At 39.2% G+C, this 22,562-nt stretch overlaps 1 protein-coding gene and 1 long non-coding RNA gene across 10 annotated transcripts in view; one reads left to right on the top strand and one right to left on the bottom strand.

The window, feature by feature from the left end:
* Nucleotides 1-22,562, top strand: part of SYT16 (synaptotagmin 16) — a 240,768-nt gene that overhangs the window by 48,555 nt on the left and 169,651 nt on the right. The gene's annotated exons all lie outside the window — the stretch shown is intronic.
* Nucleotides 1,292-21,035, bottom strand: LOC118355463 (uncharacterized). The gene is made up of 2 exons (XR_004817913.1): nucleotides 20,450-21,035; nucleotides 1,292-4,064 (listed from the first exon to the last, which is right to left on the bottom strand). It is a non-coding gene; the product is annotated as an uncharacterized LOC118355463 (long non-coding RNA).

The following is a 22,562-nucleotide window of genomic DNA, read 5'->3' on the forward strand; positions in this document are numbered from 1 at the left end:
CAGTTTACTATAGTCCAGTGCAAGTGGGGTGGCCTTCCATAAGGCTGCCCTCAATGTGACAACTCGGAGGTTGTGACTCTTATCAGGGTGCTGCTATTCCCAGAATCCTTCACTTCCAGTTGCCTGAATGGGAGGAAAGAGAGCAGAGCACACAGGATTTTATGGCCACCCTGAGATGGTATATAGAATTTCTGCCCACATCCCACTGGCCGGAACCCAACCCCTTGTTCCCACTTTAACTTTAAGGGATGCTAAAAATTTAATGTTCTTGTGTGCCCAGAAAGAAAATGAGCAGGGTTTGGGGAACATATAGCACTGTTAGGGACATAGTCAGCTTGTTTGGATATGTGGCTGCAAGGCAAGTAGCCAGAACTGAACCAAAAGAAAGTTAATGCTGGATATTTATGAGATGGGCATACACGCTTCTCTCTGAAATGCCTTCCATACTTTCTTTAGATCTAGGCTTTATCCGGAAAGTCTCCTTTTTTCATGAAGCCTTCCAATATGGCACTGTATTTAAAAGCTTGGACTTTGGAACCAGGCATGAGTTAAACCCCAGCTTCCCCATATTCTGGGGGTAACATGGAGCAAATTAGCCTCTCTGAGACCTTCTTTCCTCTCTCATATACTGTGGAAGAAAATATCATTAATAATAATCCACATTTTAAAAGCATTCAAATCACGTTGGTGGTTGTGCCTTTTTCTTTTTATAGCTGTGATTTTACTTAGCAACTCAGCGCAGCTCAGCAAGTCAGTGGTACATCTGGGCGTGGGCTGCGCTGTAGGCTCCCATTCTCATCCACTAGAATCTTCCAATTTCAGAGCTAAAGAGAAGTTCTTCAGTCATCCATTCCATTTTCCAGAGGCATTTGGAGGCCCAGAGAGGGCATTTGCCTGTGCACGCGGTCACGCAGCAGGCTGGTTGGTGGCCGAACTGGAGAGCCATCTCCCCACCCCCCGACAGCACATGTGTCAGCATGAGGCTCCTCTCAGTGTGGCCTGTCCTGTTCCCAGTCTTGTTACCTCACTGAGCTGGAAACCGAGGCTCCACGGTTCTACAATGTGGCTGAAAGGAAAGTCTGCCCATTTCATGAGGTTGCGGGTCCCCCCCCACACTCACACGGGGATATTTTTTCGTGTTCTAACCATAGAGACCATCCTGTCTACAGAAAATGTTTAAAACTTGTCAGTTTTACAGAGACGTTGCTGCAGCTCATTGAGTGGTGATAAAGACATAGGTAATTGCTGTAGAATAATACCGCTGCCAAGAAGATGATTGAACTCCCACACAGAAGGTGAACAGATGGTATATTTATTGAAATTCATAGGCTGTGAGATGGAATAATTTAACTGATGGCTGGGCACCCTCATTTCAGATGGAGGGAGGCTCATGGAAGAACAAGTGTGCCGCTAGGTGGCGTGACCAGCCAGGGCCCAGTGTTTGTCTTAGAAAAGGAGGGAGGCCTGGGTTCTGTGCACACTGCAGAATCACTTTGGTTCATCTCCTCCTAACAGAGACTGCAAGTCTTCCCTGTGTGTGTGTGTGTGTGTGTGTGTGTGTGTTTTCAAGCTTAAAATCACTTTAATTATAAAGTAAATATATAGCACTGAGGACTTTTGCCTGGAGAAAAAGCAATCAAATGGCAGGGTATTATATCGTTAAAGAGTTGGCGCCATGGCTTGGGGAGTGGGGCCATGTCTGGACTAGGAGTAGCTTTGAGCTCAAAGATCTCACCTGTCTTTGGCCCATGTGGTCCTAATGGCCTTTTCTTCCTGGTGGATGCCTCCCACCTGCCTCCTCAGCCTTGCCTACTAGTTGTAGTGTGGAAGAGCAGGAAAAACACTGTCTCTAGAAACTTCATTTTGGAAGTTGGTAGAGGTTATATATAGCATTATGTTAGAGGAAGAGTAAAGGAAGTTATTGTGAACTGATGTGAAGGGGTGGAGGAAATTATAAGGTAGAAAAAGTAAGTCAGTAGATTAGCCTGTGATGGTTACCTATTCTTATTTCTGTTTTCTTCTTCTTATTAAAAGTTCTTCCTCTACCTTTGGTTTCTAAATATAGAGCACTAAAAAGCATTGTCAGTGACTTTGAGTTGCCTATACCTTCTGATTTTATGTGAGAACCACATCCTGTTTATGTTTGATTTCACAAATGAACCCATTCATTCACTTAACAAATATTCATTGAGTCTTTCTCTGTTCAGGCTTTTATCTTTTTCTTATGTCTGTTTTCTCATCTTTAAAATGGGGATAAATACCCATTTCATAGGATTGTCATAGGTATTCAATAAGCATTTTTATATAAAAGACTTACAGAAGGCCCAGCTGATAGGAAGTACTCAATAAATGTTAGTGGCTGTTTAGTGCTGCTACCACCAAACTACTACCTACTACTGTATTATTACTGCTACTATACTACTGTGTTACTATTAGTATGACTGTGATGACTACTACTGTATTGTTACTACTACTATTACTACTGTATTACTACTATTATTACTACTACTACTATGTGACTTCTCTTAATCTGGATTTTGGAGCCTCTGTTTCTCTGAATTACAGAAAATATCGGATTCAATTTAAGGAAATTTATTATCTGCTAGATTTTTAGGTAAATAGCTCCTTTGGAAAACTCCACTTTCTACCACTTTAATTCTCCTCAGAGGATGAGCTAACCATTTGAGGTTTCCATCCAACCTTGCAGGGGAGGCAGGGCCATGAGGTCCATCATCACCCTCTATCTGTGCTGGAAAACCTTGTCCTTACAGCAATTTGTTCTTTGGCTTCTGTCTGTATATATCTCTGAGGTCTGAGGTGGTCTATTCTGAGCCATTTTGGGGTCTAGTGGAGGTAGGGGATGGGATGGACAGACACCAATTGGAAGTTTTCAGATGTTCTCTGGCCTCTTGCTGGCCTCATACCAAGGTGGATCAGAGCTATTTCTGCAAGGCCTACAAGCTGTCTGCACTACACTCTGGGAGCCCCAAACTTAAGGGATGTTCTGTAATTCCCTACTTAACCTTTGTATTCCTCCCACCCATCCCTGCCAGATTTTATTATTTTCTAACTTATCAAATCAAAACTCATCATTAATGGAGGCAATTCAAGTGTGGAGCTAGGAAACTTGCATTGGGAGGAGGCTAGGTCCTTAAGCAGTTGCTATCAAATCATGGCATGGAGGTGACCAGTGAGAGTTCAAGAAGTATATTGTCAACCATGAGCAACATGTGCCTTAACAGTTTTCTGGAATAAAATTCTTTGATATGATCAAGTTACTAATTCAAACTGAAAATAGGTAGTGGTAGTAAGACTAGAATGATAGACTATTCAAACAAATACAGTGTCTTTGACTGAATACAGGCTCATTCAACATAGGCCAATAAAATATTGCCAAATAGGGACCCTGTCATACTTGTGATGGATAAATGAGAGTAAGTTTCTACTTATAGACTTTGTGCTTGAAAATAGATTATTTTATACAGTTTATGCTCATCTTATAACTTTGGATTATTTAAAAAGAGATATATAAACTTTAGCCCCCCCTTCCATGTCATATACTTGAAAACAGATGGATTATTAAAGTTCCCTTTCACATATTACTTGGGACCAGAATTAGTCAGTTATTGGAATTGAGCTTTATCCTCTTAATTGGGATGATCTAGGTCAGAGGTCAAAGACCTATAGCCCCTCTGTGAAGGCGTGATCCTAAGGAGAGCAAGTGGGAGGAGCTGTGCTTTCCTTAAGCAACTGAGTTGTTTGAGTCATTTTCACTTTCCTCTATGGCTCTTAAAGCCTGCTGTGATTTTATGCCACCTGCATAAGTTGATTTGCATCTTAAATGAATATCCAGCCACCACTTGGACTTTTTTCAGTAGAAGGAGAATGGCTTTTATGAAGCCATCTGTAGATAAAAAAATAAATAGCCACCAATAGTCCTGGAATATGTGATGGAAGGCGCTAGCACACAGTAAGAGAGTCAAACAGCTGATTTTCTCCCCAAGTCAAGAAGCTACTGAAGAGATTTCCATATTGACAAGATAAGGGAGGCAGGCAAGAACCATCTGGAAGAGAAAAGGAAAGTAAAAGCCATTTGAGAGCCATTGGCACATTTGGATCAGGGACAGGCCAGGGCTTACCCTCCCATCCTGAATCCTCTTGCCCCCTGGAGCTCTCAGGTCTTCTCCTAGGGCCTGGTGGGCTTTCTTAACAGTCATGGAATTCCACCTCTTAGAGTACTGCACCTGCTGTAAGGGCTTTCCTGTAGAAACTCAAAGAACATTTCCACATCTGAACACAAGTCCCATTTTTATGATGCTTTGTTCTTAATGATGTCAGAGGTTAATCATTGGATTAACCTTGCTTATTCTTCTTTTCATCCTTTCCCTAAACATTCCTAGCCACCACTTACCCCCCAGAGGCGAATTGTGGAAAATGTGGCAAATCTTAGCTTCAAATTGCAAAATTCAAGAGTGAGACAGGGATTGAGGAAGTAAATATGATGAGTCAGAATAGTTCTCTCTGAGTTTCTTCCTGATATTTCTCCTCTCCGATCCCCTCCCACTTACCCTCTTTGAGTAAAGACCCTCTGACCAGGAAGAGAGAGAAGGGAGAAGTAAGGGAGAAGCAAGAGAGAGACCTCTTTTCCTCTTCCTTATCCTGTTTTTCTCTCTTCTCTCTGCTTTCTCCCTTCTCTGGCTCTCCTTTCTCATTTCCTCCTTTCCTCTTTGGACTTTCTTCTCTCCTGCTCCAGTGTTTGCATCCTGTTCTTCTTGCTCCCAGCAAGGGAGACACAATTACTGTCCTCTGACCCCCTTGCTTTTTGATTAGGGGTATGAGAGTAGAGAGGATTCATGCCTGGCATCCTGGAGGATGATCAGGAAATGACCAATCTTATGGAGGTATTTCTGTTGTCATCATGGTACTGTTGTGTAGTAGAACTAGCTGCTAGGTATGTCTAGGCTGGAGAAATTCTCAGAGATCTTTGCAGATACTCACTCATACTCCAGGACATCCAAAAGTTCTTATGGCTTCCTTCACTGAGTCACAGACAGCAAATGATAGTGTATATCTGAGACCTGAAAGAATCTTTCAGATAGCACAGGGGGATGAGTGCAGGAAAGATGTGATGTAGACTCTGGCCATGGTATTCCATGGCATTTCTGTGGATCACTATCTCCAGGGAGCAGTTCATGAAAATATGGCCCATTGCCTATGTCAAGGACTGGGTAAGGTAAGTTACATTCTTAGAAGAAGGTCACAAGCCCCTATTCCCACCATCACCAAGGCCTTGTCTGGAACTTAGGGACAACTGCAAGGTGGAGAGGGACAAGAGGTACTTTTTCTATTTAACTGAGTTTTACTTTTCATATGAGGTGGAAGAGGGGCTCAAAGTCAAAATTTAAATTGAGTTATAGTTATATTATATTGTGTTTCTTGTGTACCAGAATTTGTGATTATAATATCTATACTAGGGACACCTGGGTGGCTCAGCAGTTGGGCGTCTGCCTTTGGCTCAGGGCATGATCTTGGAGTCCGGGATCGGGTCCCACACCAGGCTCCTTGCATGGAGCCTGCTTCTCCTTCTGCCTATGTCTCTGCCTCTCTCTCTGTCTCTCATGAATAAATAAATAAAATCTTAAAAAAAAAAACAAATTATAATATGTATATTAGAGTCATGCTTTTTTTTAATTTTTAGAATATTTTTATTTATTTATTTATTTGCGATAGATAGCACAGGTTGGGGTGAGGGTAGGGGGCAGAGGGAGAGGGAGAAGTAGGCTCCCTGGGAGCCTGAGGCAGGGCTTGATCCAGGGCTCAATCCCAGGATCCTGGGATCATGACCTGAGCCAACTAAGCCATCCAGGTGCCCTGATAGAATAATATTTATTAAACATTTACTATGTGCCATGTACAGTACTAAATGGGCATTTTCTTATTTAATTCTTCTAATGACTTCATGGGGCAGATATTAATAATCCTATTCTACAGAGGAAACTAAGGTTTTCAAAGGTCCATTGATTAGCCTAAGGTCACATAGTCAGAAGGGGTGGAGCTAGGATTTGGGACCAAGCAGTATAATTCTGGAGTTCCATTTATTCCATATGCTGTAATACTTGAGGGTCAGATAAGACATTATGATAGGCCATTGAAACCTGCTTTGCAGAAAACTCAGTGAAGCAAACCTTCCTTTGACAAGGAAACCTGTCTGATCTTTTCGTATGCCAGGTGCTCTGGTGGACACGGGATACAAAATGAATAGCATTCACTCCCTCCAGGGATTTGACAACCTGCCTACATTTGGTTCTAATACTTGGAAAGTATTCAGTATAAATTGTTGAAGTGAAAAAATTCAAAAGGTATACAGCATCAGTTAGAGAAAGAATGTCTAATTTCAAATGAAGCATCAAGAATATTGCAACCATGTTCATAGAGAACTTGAAAGGATCAGAACACTGATTCTGGTAGATACAGATTTGACTTTAGAATGGTCTCTGCCTTAGGCAGTGCTAGAGGCCTATTGGTTAGAAACATAATCCTAGCTGAACAAAACCCTAGGGAACAATTGGGCTCAGATCTGAGAGAGGCTGATCTGATCTGACAAGGTTCTTTTATTCTTAACATCAATGAGGTACTGATGAGGGAAGTCAGAGTCAGTGGATCTCCCATGGTGGGACTGTGATCAGAAGAGAGAACTCATTTCTAGAAACAGCACCCCTTTCTTGGTGTCTACAAAACTAAAAAAGCAATTAATAAAATGATAGATGGAGGTAGGAAATCTAGGTCATATTATAACTTCTATCACAACACACTATTGAAGACAGGAAATACAACTAGGCTTCAGATTTCTCTGAGGGAAAGAGGAGAGAACATGCCTTTGTCAGACCACAGCTAGTGACTTTGCTTGCCAGGCAGTGAGCCTAGTCTTCCAGCTTTTTGCTGTTTTCTTGTTGGTATGTCTATTCTGAGAGCAGATCGTCAGGAACGCCTATCTATCTGTTGGAGCGACTTTAGGGTATTAGGGGTCTTTGGTGGTTAGTAACAGACACCAACTCTGGTTACCTTAAATAGAAAGAGAATTTACTGCAGTGGTATAGGAGAGCCCTTAGGAGAGAAGCGGCTGGCCCAGAGAGGGTGGAACTGGGTAGGAAGGTCTTCGGGCAGGAAGTGCTTCATATTTTGATCTTGGCACTATGGCTGGCGTCAGTGAATCCAGTCTTACTCAGCCTTTCCCTCACTTTCCTCCCAATTCCACTCTAATGAGATAGGTTCTCTTTGGCCCAGCTTGGACTACGTACCCACCTCCTGGCTAGGGGAAGGCAAAACCTCTTTATAAAAGTCCCACAGACTAATCCAATGAAGAAGAGGTAATTCCTGAAGGAAAGAGGTGGAGAGGTACCAAAAAAAAAAAAAAAAAAAAAAAAGGTGAAGGGGATGCCAAGTAGCCACACGAGCCCATTTGTTGGAAGGGCTCAGCCTCCCAAGGCTCTACTGACTGCAGCATAGGTTTCTTGGGGTGAACTGGACAGGCTCTTGTGATATTGCTCTACCTTCTCTCTGGACATGCCTGTGTTAGCTCCTCCTTGTCTGTCGCCTTCACATGTCATCTGTTTTCCCCAGTCTGACTTTCCCTTTCTGATTGTGTGTCTTTGCTCCATCTGCTGTTTACCAGGAGCTAATCTCTTCCTCTTGTGTACTCTCATAAAACTTTTTGTTTTTGAAAATGTTCTCAAAATCCTCATTCCTAGCCCAAGAATTTCTTCCATACATATCACTGCCGCCATAGCAAATGCAGACAAAGGACTTCATATGACCCAGGTCTTTCCTAAGTACCATCTGTGTATTAACACATTTAATCCCACCAATTTCCTACTCTATGCTGCCCATATCTCTGTTTCACAGCTGAGGACACTGGCAAGGGAAGTTGAGTAATTTGTCCAAGGTCAAACAACTCTAAGTGGCTAGAACAGAATTTGAACTTTGCATTCTGGCAGAAATGCCCTTGACTAGTCTCAACTGTTTCAGTCTCCTGCACCTTCCACACCCATCACTCATCCGTATTACCTCTTAATTTAGTAATTCTGTTTTTCATCCCCTGTATTCCCACTGCCATGCTACCAGCCCCCATCCTCCAAGTGTCTGCCATTAGCATAAACTTAAGGTATGGTTGAAAGGGGCTTCCAATGAATAAAAAAAGATGCTTCTCTCCCCTCAGTCACTCAGGAAATTCCAAGTGTTTTAGAAGTTCTGTGCCTGGAACTGGGACCATTGAATATACCTATGTCTTATTACATCACGGTGTTACACATGCTGTATTTGAGTGCTTCCTTAACTGTTTGGAGACCAGTTAACATGCTACTCCTTCAAGTGTATTCAGCACCCTGTTGCCAAGGATATTTTTTTTTAAATTTTTTTTAAATTTATTTATTTATGATAGTCACACAGAGAGAGAGAGAGAGAGAGGCAGAGACATAGGCAGAGGGAGAAGCAGGCTCCATGCACCGGAAGCCCCACGTGGGATTCGATCCCGGGTCTCCAGGATTGCGCCCTGGGCCAAAGGCAGGCGCTAAACCGCTGCGCCACCCAGGGATCCCTTGCCAAGGATATTGTACCAAAAAATTCAACACGGTCATTTTGTTCATCTTCTTATAATTACTTAAAGATTTCCCATTATCTACTGTGCCAGCATAATTTGGGTCTAACTTTACTTTCCAGTTTCACTGTCTACTCCTTAGCCCCTTGCCCATAGTCCTCCACCTCCAAGCATCTTCTGTGTATCAGTTAGGAGAGTGCCTAAGGCGTTCTGGGTGCTTTAGAATTTTGCAGCTCCACCAAATTACTTGCCATTATTTCAACAGATGTTTCTTCATCCTTGGCACAGTCTAAAAGGACCTTTGCATTTTGACTTCTCTGTGTGTCTGACAAAGGTCTTATATTCCAAAGCCCTGTGCAAATAGCATCTCCTGTGGGAAGTTTTCCCACCTATCACAGGTATAGTTGTTTCCTCCTCTGTTTCCATAGCTATGTTAAAATACTTACCTGGTAAATAACTCTCCTTGGCCCCTCAAAACAAATTACCACAGGCTGGGTTGCTTTAAGCAACAGAACTTATTGTCTCACAGTTCTTGAGGCCAGAAGTCCAAAATAAAGTTGTCATAGAGCCATGATTCCTCTGGAACCTAGATTCCGGTAGTTTGTTGATAATTTTTGGCATCCCTTGCCTTGCAGTTAGTTGCATGTTACCTATGTAGTCATGTGGTGCTCTCCCTGGATGTTTCTGTGTTCACATGGCTATTTTGTTGTAAGGACCAGTCATTATGGGCTAGGAGTCCAACTCTGCTCCACTATAATTTCATCTTGACTACTTATATTTACAGTGACCCTATTTCCAAATTAAGCTCACATTTTGAGATACTGGAGGTTGGGGTATCAGGATGTCTTTTTTTGGGGGGGGGGGTTGTGTGTGGCACAGTGAAATCCGTAACATCTGTTTACATTGTAAACTTTTGTAAATGTGTGGTCTCTCCTACTAGACTGTGGATCACACCTTATCTTTGTGCCACTTGCTCTATCTCATTATGGGCCTTGTTAAATGTATGGTGTTTAACTCTCTCCGTGAGATGGAAAATTGTGTGAAGGAAAGAAAGGAGTTGGGTTTTCCTAAATAGATTATGAATACAATGGAAAGCAGATTAGGATTTCTTCTCGCTATCATGTAAATTCTATCAGTGACCCTGCCGATTTGGTTGAATAGCATATCCTTAGTGCTTATAGCATGCCTGGCAAAGAGTAGGTGCTAAATAAATTTTACTAAATATTCATATTTTTTTGAGTTGGATAGAAACTATTGAATGAGTGGGTTAAGATTATAGGAAGTAAGTTATAGATAATTTTAGAAACACTTTGTTGGTCTTTGCCCTGGCCAGGTCTTTGCTGTAGTTGTTAAGATGAATTCACAGCCTCAAGCAAGTAAAGGTGATCTTTGCTAGCTTCTAGTCAGAGGGTAGAAACCTGGCATAAAGATTACCAATGCTGGGGTGCTGATGGCACTGCAATTTGCCTATTACCTTATAGGTCAGCATCCTCCTGAAGACTTTGTGGGCTTCCTCATGTCTTTCAAGTGTGTTGCAGTGAAGGAAATTTTGCCAATATAGTTCCTGAGAGAAGTGGACCCTGCTTTTCTATTTATTCCTGAAAACTCCCAATCATAGGACCCTGAAATCCAATTTTGCTCCTTTGTACCACCCAAACTAGATATTTAGTTCAATCCCTGTCCACTAACTGGCATTAACTGACAATTGCCTGGTTTCACTGGAAGCACCCATCCTTGGCTTTTCCCAAAGTCTCCCACTTCTGTGGTTTTGTACTGTGGATGCCCTCAGTTATACCGTATTGGAACTTGATCTAGGACTAACAGCTCTGGATAGGTAAAAATTTGCCTTGTTTCATTTACTTTCTTTCTTTCCCACTGGAGTCCTTGTCCTTAAGTATATGGTCAGTTTCCCCACCATAGCATGTTACAGAAGGTGGATGCCAGCTTCCTTTTAGGGTTTCTTGAGGAACAACTCAGTAGAACATGAAATGCAAATCTGGGATTCCCAGTAGCTCAGAGGCAATGGAGGGCTGGTTTTGAGTGTCCATGATTTTATGATGTTTGTGTTTGTTGGGACACCTGGGTGGCTCAGTGGTTGAGCATCTTCTGCCTTTGGGTCTAGGCATGATCCCAGGGTCCTGGGATGGAATCCCACATCAGGCTCCCTGCAGGGAGCCTGCTTCTCCCTCTGCCAATGTCTCTGCCTCTCTGTGTCTCTCATGAATAAATAACTAAAATCTTTTTTTTTTTAAGTTTGTGTTTGTTAATAATCACTTCATGTTTGGATCAAACTGTTATGAAGAGAGCCTTGAGTGCTGGCTTTCTCTGGCTTGAATCATGAGTTTTAGAAATGTAATATGTGGAACTAATTTTCATCTCAGGATTAAGAACAAAAGCAGCCACCTCGCCTCCTTTTACATAGCATGGTTGGAATTTGTCTCTATCATTAAAACATACTCTTTCTTATTTGCTGTGTGGTCACTTGAATGACTGACTGGACACCAGGAACCCACAGTTGTAATGACTTTGGATAAAGAGGAGCTAGTGGGGAAAGAGAAAACTCTGTGTGCCCTTTGAGTGCTGGTGCGTAAATAGGTGGAATAGGTCAAGGTTTGGGAATGCTCATTGACATATTACATTCTTCTCACTGGGCCTCTGAAGAAGTTGGATTGGCTGAGGCTTTGACCCACTTTTGGCACAGGTATTATATTTATGAATTATTCCCTTTCCTAAATCTCATTACTATAATTAGCAGGTCCTCATCACAATTCATTTGAATATGCAGGACCACTGGGAAGTTAGAAACATAGCAATTATTGAAAGAGGGATATCATTAAAATTCACTTAGAGGAGATGAAGGAATAATTGTGAACATAATTTTCTTAAGTATCCTAAGACTTATGATCCCATCTAACTGCTTCTATTGCAGTTGAGGTCAAAGTGGAATATCATGTATTTGTTTATCACCCACTTTGAAAACCTTCTTTTTACATTTCTTCTTTGCTCCTTCAATGACCTAACATAGAAGACCTACCAGCACTAACTTATTCCCAAGGGCCATGAAGCCAAGTGAAACTCAATACTATTATATTTAACCTGCCTCTTTAGCTTAAAAGCTGGTTTCTGCTAACAAATCTTCTTTGGGAAGCTTCAAGTTGTTATCAAATACTGATACCTTTGTATGAAGGAGTTATGCGAGTCGGGATGTTAGCTGCCCTCCAGAGGTTCATGCTCTCACTTCTAGTGCAGAGTGGTTGCAGAAGAGTGGCTCTCTACACAGGAGCTGTATTTCCCAGCCCTTTTTGCATCTCTCTGGGCCCCTATGACTGAGTTCTGGCCAGCAGAATATGTATGGAAGTAATGTAAACTATTTCCTGGCTTCACCTATGATGACCTTCTCTTATTTACTTGCCCCTTTTCTGTACCTGCTGGTTTATTGGGTGGCTGGGTTTAGCTGCTTAGTGAGATTGTAGAGTGTTCCTTTAATTTAAAAGTTTTTAAAGGCAGCAAGAGTAAGCTGAGGAGGATCAAGCATATGGCATGGACTAAATCAGTAGTTTACAAACTCGCCTGATCATATGAATTCCTTGCCACAATGGGGTGCCTGAGTGGCTTAGTTGGTTAAGAATTACCTGCCACTTGTTAACAATAGAAATTCTCAGTTTGCTCCAGACCTGCTAAACAGGATCTTCTGAGGAAAAGTCCATGTTTTAAAATTTTATTTCATTTAAAATTTTTAATATTCATTTATTGTTTTATTTTATTGATGTATAATAACATACATTATATTAGTTTCAGATGTATAACATAATGATTTTGTTTTTGCATATATTGTGAAATGTTCACTACAGTAAACCTAACGTCCATCAACATGCATAGTTAACAATTTTTTTCTTGTGATGAGAACTTTAGTATGTAGTAGTCATGCTGTACGTTACATTCTCATGACTTATGTATTTTATAACTGGAAGTTTATACCTTTTAACTCTCTTTCACTCATGCCCCACTCCCACTGCTGGCAACCACTAATCTATTCTCTGTATCTATGTGGCTTTAAAAAAAGATTTTTTTTTAAGATTCCACATATAAGTGAGATCATTTAGTATTTGTCTTTCTCTGACTTATTTCACTTAGCAGAATGCTGTCAAAGTTTATTCATGTTGTTTTAAATTGCAAGATTTTGTTCTTTTTTATGGCTGAATAATGTTCCATTATGTTCCAATATGCATGTTCCATTGCATATTTATACAACTTCTTTATCCATCTATGTGTCAATGGACATTTAGGTCATTTCCATATCTTGGCTATTGTAAGTATTGCTACAATGAACACAGGGATGTATATATCTTTAGTATTTTCTTTTCCTGTGGACAAACACTCAGAAGTAGAATTGCTGGTTCGTGTGGTATTTCTATTTTTAATTTTTTGGGGACTCTTCATGCTATTTTCCATAGTGGCTACATCAATTTACATTTTTACCAGCCGTACATGAGGGTTCCCTTTCTTTACATCCTTGCCAACACTTGTTATTTCTTGTCTTTTTGATAATAACCATTCTTACAGGTGTGAGGTGATATCTCATTGTTTTGATTTGCATTTCCCTGATGACTAGTGACTTTGAGCACCTTTTCATGCACCTGTTGACCTTCTGTATGTCTTCTATAAAAGAGAAGATTCTCTGTCAGTTTTTGAAATTGGATTATTTGCTGTTTTTTGCTGTTGAGTTGTAGGAGTTCTTTATATATTTTTGATTTAACCCCTTATTTTGTATGATTTGCAAATAGTTTCTCCCATTTAGTAGGTTACTGATGGTTTCCTTTGCTGTGCAGAGCTTTTTAGTTTAATGGAGGTCTCACATGTTGAATTTTGGTTTTGGTGTCAAATTTGAAAAATTATCATGAAGATTAATATCAAGGAGCTTACTGCCCATGTTTTCTTCTAGGAGTTTATGGTTTCAGGTTTTACATTCATGTTTTTAATCAGTTTTGAGTTAATATTTATGTATGGTAAAAAAATTATGTATGGTATAAGATAGTAGTTGAGATTTATTTTTTTGCACATGGCTATCCAGTTTTCTCAACACCATTTATTGAAGAGATTGTTCTTTCCCCATTGTTATATCCTTGGCTTCTTTGTCATAAATTAATTGACTATATATGCATGGGTTTATTTCTGGGCTACCTTGTCTCATTAATTTGTGTATCTTTTAAAAAAATATTTATTTATTTATTTTTAGAGAGAGAAAGAGAGCAAGGGAAGGGGGGAGGTGCAGAGGGACAGAATCTCAAGCAGACTCCCTACTTATGACCCTGAGCTGAAATCAGAGTCAGATGCTTACCTGACTGAGCTGCCCAGGCACCCTGATCTATGTATCTTTTTAATAGCAATAACATACTGTTCTCATTACTATAGCTTTATAATATAGTTTAAAATCAGGGAGTGTTATGAGAAGCCTGTATTTTTAAAAAAGTACTTCAGGTAATATTTAGGTTCCATAAGGTTGAAAAACACTGAGTTAGATCACAGTGGGGACAGTCAAGTGGGCATTTATTTATTTTTATTTTTTACTTTTTTAAAAGATTTTACTTCTTCATGAGAAATAGAGAGAGAGAGAGAGAGGCAGAGACACAGGCAGAGGATAAGCAGGCTCCTTGCAAGGAGCCCAATGTGGGACTCAATCCTGATCCTGGGATCACATCTTGAGCTGAAGGCAGATGCTCAACTGCTGAGCCACCCAGGCATCCCCCTCAAGTGGACATTTAACTTGGGTTCAAATATAAGTGTTTGGGCAATTTGAAGTAAAATAAAGAGCAAAAAAAAAAATAATAATAAAGAGAGCAATTTAGTAAACAGGCAACTTGGCTTCCTAATTTCTCTTGATGAAGAATTGCTCCAACATGAACAAGGATGGGTATCTGTCTGGCATTTTCACTGTAAGCATCTTTCCTGCAAGCCTTTTTGCTTCAAACATTTTCACCATATAACTAATTGGCTGTAAGGCAACTTTGTTGTAAAAGATAAAATCACAAAATATAAAATAAGGGCATTAATAAAAAGATGTATAACATAATGATTCTTCTTTAATAAAAAGAATATAGTGAAACATGAAAAATGAACAGCAAAGTTAAAAAGACTTTATTGCAAAATATAAAATATTTGAGTATATCCAAAATGCTTAGTATGAATTCATGTCAATACATACAAATAAGTGATTTTATTTTGTGGATGATACTTAAGCACTTATCTTTAAAGTCCTTTTGTTCATAGTATTAGACTTTTTTTTTTTTGCTTGACTTGTTCCTCATTGGCCTTACACTTTTTTTTCCTAAAATTTCTTCCTTCATAAAGAGAGATATCAATTGCAAATACTAGAATGCATATTTTTAAATGAGCTTTGTATTGTATTATAAAAGCCTTCTATATTGTTGTTTGTTCTTGGCATAGTGTCACATGTCCATTGATAGTCATTCCAAAGTTCTATGGAAAATGTGGAAGAAATGTTAATGCTATAATGCATTTTTAGCTGAGCTTTGTTATCATTGTCACTGTTATGCTATTATTTGGTATTTTATTTTTTTGGCAAAATTACCTTATTTCCAATTAGTTATATGGAAAAATATTTGTGGCAAAGATGTCTATTGCAAAGAAGTTTATGGCAAAACTACTTAGACCTGGTTGAGTGATGCTCTCTTTGTAGTCTGGACTCTGTAGTGCCTTCTGGCTGTGAATATCTCTCCCTGATTGAAAATCTAGTGCTTGGAGATATAGGATTAAAAAATATATATGAAACTCAAGCCAGCTTCTGCATCTGGTGCTCAACCAAGAGGCAGCAATCCATTTCAAACAGTGAAATCAAAATGAGCTACACTGGATATTTATGAACGTACTTTCAGAGTAATTCAAGGAATTTTCAAGATAATTTAGACTCTGCAATTTTTGCCTCATATGTTAACTTTAACCATCCCTGCCCAAGAGTTACTGCATTGTACACATGTTATGTACTTATTTTTTAGTTTCCTATGGCCACCATAATACTACAATCATGGCCTAGAACAACAGAAATTTATTCTCTTACAGTTATGGAAGCCAGAAATGCAAAATCAAGGTGTTGACAGGGCTGTGCTCCCACTGAAGGCCCTAGGGGAGAATCTTTTCTTGCCTCTTCCAACTTTGGATGTATCCAGGTGTTTCTTAGCTTGTGGTTACATAACTCTGATTTCTATCTTCCCCTCTTCTTGTGGGTCTCTGCTCTGTGTCTCTTAGAAGGACCCTTGTCATTAGATATAGAGCTCACCTGGAGAATCCAGATGATCCTATTTTGAGATCCTTAATTACATCTGCAAAGATTTTTTTTTTTTTTGTAAGATCATATTCACAAGTCCTAGGGGTTAAGATAAGGACATATCTTTTTGGGAGCCACCATTCAACCTACTATACTTCTTTACCGTAAAACTGAAAGCAAACTACATATAATATAACTTGTAATGTGTGGAGTTAACTATCAATTTTTCTTTATCAGAATATTTATGGAGCCTTTAATCAAGAATGGCTAAGATAGCATTTAGCTATGTCCTTCAACTTGTCCATACCTGTGTGTCTTTTCCTCCTAAGATGCCTCTGCATAACTCTCTAGCATGCCTAGTCCATTTCTACATTCTATGCTGAACTGGGTATCATACTGGTTTTGTTGCTTTTTGACACAGTGACTACTATACAATTAAGTCTTCAGTTTCTGTTTGCTTTCACTTAAAGTTCAGTCTTAAAGACAGGAAGTTTCTGTCTGAAATTTGACAACCATATTTTCATTATCATAGCTATTTCTGTTCCTACTTGCTGTCATATCTCCATAAATATAGGTACTCCAGCTCTCTATTATTTTTCCAAATATGACATCAAAATTTCTTAATAATTTCTGCCAAATGTCCACTGTCTTTAAGCGTGTTCTAAAACTTGAAGGTAGTTTTGGTGAGATGAGGTAATAAGCCTCCATGTACAGTATCGAATGGCTTTCTGCCATTTTTCAGAAGCTGTTTTCCTGCGTTTGTTTTCTGTACTTCATTTTCATATATTACCCTGAGCTGCTGCTTGTCTTTTGGCAACAGCATGTTGTTTCACTGGGATTTTGCTATTTAGAAGTTGTAGGCAGCACATCAAATTTACCCACCTGGACTTTTTTGAGTAAAATTTGTAAGATATTCCCTCATACAGATTTCTTTAATCCTGATGGGCAAATATTTCATAGGAATTCCAGCTGTGTAACTGGATATCCCTGAAAGGGTGCAGAGGTTGAATTTTGAAAGACTGGACACAGACTAGAACCTAATTAGGTTGAAGATCTGCTATCAAAACTAGACATTTGCCAGAATGGTTCAAGGCTGTTTGCTTTAACAGAAACTCAACTATGATATAGGTACCTTTAAGTATTCTAGGTCTAGAAGTCAAAGTTTGGCCAATTTAGAAGGGCATTTACTTTGTTAGGGTTCTGGATTGTATCACACCAGAGTTGGAAAAGCAGGTGCTCTCCCAAGCCCATTCTCATTCAGTCAAATGATTGTTGTTTTCAGTTGAAAAATCTACAAAAGAAGATGCCAGCTGATTTGCATCATTGAAATGAAAGAGCCAGGGCAGATGAATAAGAGGCTTGGAGGAGCTGTGTCCTACGTGTTTAAGAAAAAGCTGAAAGCAGAGCAGCTTAAAAAATTGAAAGCATTAAAATCAATATTTAAGAGGTTCATTTAACCATAACAAAAACACCTTAGCAACAGACTTTTTTTTTTATAGTTCTTTGCAAAGGAAGTGGGGCTCTCTGAACTAGGATTGGCCGCTCAGTGCAGTGAACCCATGAAAAAGGACTCGATGTTCCATTGAACTGGAAGCAAATTATGTTGCCAGGGAAACCAGCCCCTCTGTGCTTCTCAGGTGAAAAGATGTTTGATCTTTAAAACAACAGAAACAGAGGTTTACATGATGAATATTATCTGTATTGCCCAAAAAAGTGCAATTATGGGGAAACAAGTGTATTATTGCTGCAATTTACTAAATGATTATAGAGGTAGAAAATTGTTGCTAAGTTTTTTGGTACATACCTTACAAGGGATGCTGGCAAAGATTCATTAATGTCATGAATATTTTCAGTATGGTGAGAGTAGTGTGTCTTCAGGCTTAATGATACTTTATAATTCATCTTGCTCAACCAGATAGTATTTAGTGTTATTTCTCTGGGTGCATAATCCATTTTGGGAGACTGGTTTATCAAAACTCACCTCTAATTTGGAAAGGTTTCTCTAAGTACTAAGAAACACAGAGTTACATATATAAAAGGAGAAATATGTGGATAGGATTACTAAACTTATTTCCATTTGGATTTTGACATCTGAATACTCTTATCACACTGACAGCATCACACAAGTGTGACATAGTGTGTGTACTTATGACCAGTGAGTCACTTGTTGGGTTCAATTTCAAGAGTCAGTTTGCATTACCCTGTGCTTGGGGAACTGTTTGAATTATTAAGTCAAGACAAGGTTTATGGCCTTTATATTTGCTGTCTACCAAAGAGTGTTGAATAATGAACTACATTTTTAATCAAAGATTTCCTTTTACTCGAACGCCTTATTTCCCAGTAGGCCTAACCTGATTTATTATGCTGAGTTCTCTAGGAGGAGTGTGTGTAACTTTGGCTTCCTTCTAAGAGAAGGTGAATATTGACTGGGGAAGCAGCAAGGGAAATAACAGTTTTGACTCTTGGAAGTACTTGAGTTTTGGGCTATCTATCTATTCATCTCTCCATCAGAAGCTTTGTACTCCAAAATACAAAGCATTCAAGGAGCTACAAAGACTTTGTTCTCATCACTGTAATGTCTTGGTGGAGACATATAGAAACAGGATATGCTAAAGCTGGTATACAGCTCCAGAGTAGTGCCTGGGATGCAGTAGGCACTCAAGAAACAGTTGTCAGATGAATGGAGGTATAAAGTGCAAAAGAAACATGAAGTAGGAAGTAATGAATTCTATTGGGGAATCTGGAGTGTTGTTTCTTCCTCATTGCATTTGGGTCTTGGCTCAAATGTGACATTCTTTTAAAACCCTCTCCCTGTTACCACCTCTACCCTGCAAATAGCTCAAATCTATCCTTATTGCCTTACCTCACTATACTTTTCTTCTTAGTACTTGTCACTACTTGACAATATGATATACACTGATTTGCTTGTTAGTTTGCCTATTACTACCATGAGACTGTGAGCTGTAGTATGAGAATGTTGTCTGGCTTGCTGCTGTATCCCAGGAGCCTTAGTGCCCAGCACATAGTACATGCTCACCAAATATTTGTTGAAAGGGTAAGTGAATGAATGGATATGGATTCTGGGAGTAAAATTCACCACCGTGGAAGGATGAGGACTTATTGATTTTATACTTTAGTCTTGAAAGACATAGTGACCTTGAGGAGATTGGTGGGCTGGCAATTTTTTTTCTTCTTATACCTTATAATATTGCCACTAAGAAAAAAAAATGATATCATATAGTTAAGAGTAGAGTGGCATGGAATGCTGATATAACTATTAGCTGTTATGCAACTACTGTTATGTTTCATGTCTTGAAATGAAACAATTTCCTGTTGTTGGAAATTAAAGAAAATACACCTTCCTGTTAGGATTATGGACATCGGACTTGATTTGCACTTGATTTAGCCTCAACTAAAGATAACATAAAGAAGAAAATCAGATTATCCATTTTTTGGGGTGGCCCCTTTTTTTGGGCAAAGAAAGCTTGCAGACCATGGAGCTGAAGGGAAGATCTTACATCTCTACATGTTGAAAATACACCAGGCAGGGGCACCTGGGTGGCTCAGTCGGGTAAGCATCTGCCTTTGGCTCAGGTCATGATCCCAGGGTCCTGGGATTGAGCCCCACGGTGGACTCCCTGCTCTGGGGGGGGCGGGGTGCTGCTTCTCCCTCTGCCTGCTCTTCCCCCTGCTTGTCCTGTTTCTCTCTGTAGAATAAATAAATAAAATCTTTTTTAAAAAGTAATAAAAAATTAAAAAAAAAACATACCATGCAAAAACCAGAAACAAATCTATAAATACAGAGAACAAACTGATGGTTACTATAGGGGAGGAGGGTAGGGGGATGGGCAAATTGAGTGAACAGGAGTGGGAGGTACAGGCTTCCAGTTATGGAATGAATAAGTCACAAGGATAAAAGGCCCCGCATAGGGAATATAGTCAGTGGTATTGTAATAGTATTGTATGGAGATAGATGCTAGCTACACTTGTAGTGAGCATAGCATAACATATAAAGTTATTGAATCACTAAGTTGTACACGTGAAACTAATGTAACATTGTCAATTATACTTCAATTAAAAAAACATACAGAGGCAAAATAGATCTTCACCATGAGAAGAGGGCAAAACTTGGATTTCTCCAACATAGCAGCCTGTTTATGAACTTGCTTATTGCAGTGGCAAGGAAAGGAAGCCACAATTGGAGAAGTTCCAGGTTTATTGGCAAGTCTAATATTTTGAAGCAGCTCTTGGAAAAATCAGTTAGGTCACATTTCTTTAGCATGCAAATGGATGAAATTACTCAGATCTCTTGGGATAACTTCTCCTGGTTTTCCTATTTTAGGCACCTTTTTGGGGAAACTTTAAAAGCTATTGATATCTTTGAGATGGTTTAGGGAGTTTTGTTCAGTCTGGGAGAGCATTCATCTCTTTGTAATATTTTTTTTTATCACTTCAGCATTGGAAAAGCCTCAGGACCTCTGAAGCTCAGGCTAAGCAAAGTTTTTTCCCAGGCAAAACTCCAATTGGAAGGAAAACCTTGGCCTCTGAACCCAGATGAAGCAAGATGAACATACCTATTTTTGCTGTTTTGATGAAGCAGAAGCTTCATGTGTTGTGTTTTGCTGAGTCACACTGTCTTTATGAAGGCATCTCATTCAGTCCCATACATACTATTTTAGTACTCTCTTAAGATGCCTCGTTCTTATCTTCAGTTGCCTTGAAATCCCGACTTGTTTATCCAAGTGATATCCTCATTCGGTGTCCAGTAAGCGTCTCTGATTGAATGTGTGTAAGACAGATTCTTAATTCCTCCCTACTGCCGGTTTCTCTTAGCGTTTTCCCAAGTTGTGTAAACGGCACCATCTGGTTGCTAGGGCCAAGAACTTGGAGATATCCTTGACTCTTCCATTTTCTTCACACACATCTGATCTATCAGCTGTATATTTTGGCTTGGCTCTATTCTCAAAAGTATATCCACCTTTGCTGTTGTTGCCCAGGTACAAGCCACCACTATTCCTCTTTTGAACTATTGAGGGAGACTCCTAACTAATCTCCCTATTTCCATCCTTGCTTCTTCTAGCCTCTTCTCCACACAGCAGTAAAATGAGCCTGTTTAGCTATCAAGCTGGTCTTGTTACACGCTGGCTCAAACCCTCTGATGGCTTGCGTCCTATCTAGGATCAGATCCAAATTCTTACCATTGCCGAGAGGGTCATACATGATCTGACGTAATCTCATTTCCTCCTGTTCTTCTTACTGTGTTCCTGGTCATTTAGTCTGGAAGAAAAACCAATCATTCTTTATACCTAAGCCTTAATTTTTCTTCATAGATTTGTGCTTTGGGAGAGAGATTAAATAATACCCCTTTTTCTTGTCATGTTCTGATTTTATAAATAGGACAAAAAGGACAGCCAGATAGTAAACAAAATATCAACCTTTTTCATGAGAAAACTGATGGATGAACATGGCTTTAGACCTTTGACAAAGAGGGATAACAGTAGTTAAGAAAACAAAGGCCCTGTTTTCATGGAATTTATCTTCTAAGGTAATAAATCATTTTTTTAAGGTTTAAAAGCATTATCAAGTATATATCATATGTATGTTTGCATATTTATGTGTTTTATATATATCTTTGTTTTATAACTATGAAATAGCCCTGAAATAGGACCACAACATGAAATTCCCTACTGCTAGAAATTTAAAGAATTTCTTGACATCAAATTTCTGAAGCAAACTCCTGATTGGACTATAGGTACAAATCTAAACTAATTTATTTTGAAAGAAATAAAAAAAAAAACTGCTTGGAACAATTTGCCAAGGAAGAGTTAATTAATTATTTATTTGTAAATATGTGTGTGTGTGTATGTATACATATACATGTATACACACACACATATATAATGATTAGGTATATATTTTTATTTCCCAGCTCACCATGATGGATGATTGTTTTTGATCAGGTTGCCGCTATAAAGGAAGTAGATACCAATAAGAATTCCATTGCTGAAAAATTGCTTCTCCTGATGGGAGTCCAGTGTGACTGTGCCCTGTCAGTTGATCTTCCTATGGGCAGAAATGTACAGATCTCTGGGAACACTGCAGACTTTGTTTGAAGGTTGCTTCTGCTTTGGAAGACCTTTATATTAAAGCATGGATTATTAATCCTTTCCATGCTGACATCAGTGCATCAATGAAACAGTCTTTGCCAAAGATGATCTCATGGATTTGAGGACAAAGGAAATGGTACAATATGAATTCATCCAAAAGTTGAAGCATTCTTCCTTGATACAAGCCTGTCCATCTGTCAAGGTGAAAGATGGGTGCTTTGATTCTTGGCTGCTGTGTGTCTTTTTTTTTTTTTTTTTTTTTTTTTTAAGGACTAGTTGCTGTCAAAATGAAGAGTTGCTTAAATATTAAAGAAGGCTTGAGTTCTATTTCAAAGCCATTTCATAATTTCAACTTTAAGTCAAACAATTTCAACCTTCATGTTGAAATTGACCTTTAAGCAGGTTTTATGGGGGGATGAAATTTAGTTTTATTTCAATTATTGCTCAGAAAATACTTCTCAATTTTTACATGAAAATAAGAAACATAACTCTTTGTAAGCCTGTTTGATATTCTACCTATGGGAAGGAAATAATTATTCTGTCCACAAATGCATCATATGCCAATGTGTATTTGTATGTG

The sequence above is a fragment of the Canis lupus genome, chromosome 8 (assembly GCF_003254725.2).
Source record: "Canis lupus dingo isolate Sandy chromosome 8, ASM325472v2, whole genome shotgun sequence".
NCBI lineage: Eukaryota > Metazoa > Chordata > Mammalia > Carnivora > Canidae > Canis > Canis lupus.